Source organism: Poecilia reticulata, linkage group LG8 (assembly GCF_000633615.1).
Source record: "Poecilia reticulata strain Guanapo linkage group LG8, Guppy_female_1.0+MT, whole genome shotgun sequence".
NCBI classification, from domain to species: domain Eukaryota; kingdom Metazoa; phylum Chordata; class Actinopteri; order Cyprinodontiformes; family Poeciliidae; genus Poecilia; species Poecilia reticulata.
Window position 1 is genome coordinate 661,583 of NC_024338.1, and position 1,105 is coordinate 662,687.

The following is a 1,105-nucleotide window of genomic DNA, read 5'->3' on the forward strand; positions in this document are numbered from 1 at the left end:
GCGACCCGACCCCGGATAAGAGAGAGGAGATGGATGGATGGAAATTGTCAGAAAAAAGTGCAAAATCAATCAAACGTTTACAGTTAAATGAAAAGAAATAGTTAAAAGCAAATATATTAATTCACAATTTTAAAAGGCAATGAATATGTGAGTACAGTCAGTTCTGTCTTAAATTTTTAATAGTCCTTCAGGATCTTCAGCATGACTGTCTCCTGCACTCTACTTAAAGCTGCAGAATGCAATGGAAATAAAAAATGACCTATTTGTTGAAGTATCATTATGTCCTCACAGTGTAAGGCAGATAATCTGTGAAAAAAAATTGAGCTCCTCTGCGTCTCCCTGCAGACTCTACTCTGTCAGAAACAACCAATCAAAGCCAGAAGGAGGGTCTTAGATCTGTCAATCACCTCATATAGTTGCTGCTCACACCCCCTCTCTTCACCCCTCATCCCTTTCTCTCATGAATGCTCAGACTAGTTAGGATGTCCACCAATGACAGCAGGTCAACAGTTTTCCTGGAACATTAAGTTGTTTCTCTGCCATTAGCATTAAGAAAAGGTTGATTGACAGCAATAAGACCCTCCTCCTGACTCTGGTTATTTTTGACTGGGAGCAGTGCAGTTTTTCAGATGGTAATAGTAGCTCAGGGAAGAGGTGGAACAGCTTTATTTTTTATAGATTGTCTCATATTACACTGTCATGACATGGTGGCAATTTTGACAAATATGTGGTGATGATGATGATGATGATGATGATGATACTTTATTTCAGACAAACATTTCACCTACAAGTGTAAAATAAAACACAATACCTTTCTATGAAGTACATAACCAATTACATAGAAACACACCACTTATTCAGTGATTATGAGTCTGAAAAGGAGTATGATGAAGTATAACGTATATAAACATTTTCCATTCCTAATTCATTACATTGTTTTCCAGTTCTGACAGTAAAAATATTTTTGTAAAAGTTACTGTAGCAAGGAGAAAAGGCCCACAGGTGAGTAGATGTATTTAAAATGGGATTTGATGATCTACTGTGTTGTTTTTTGGCAACTGCTCTTCCTGTACAGCAGAATACCAGAACCTGTACTGTACAGCAG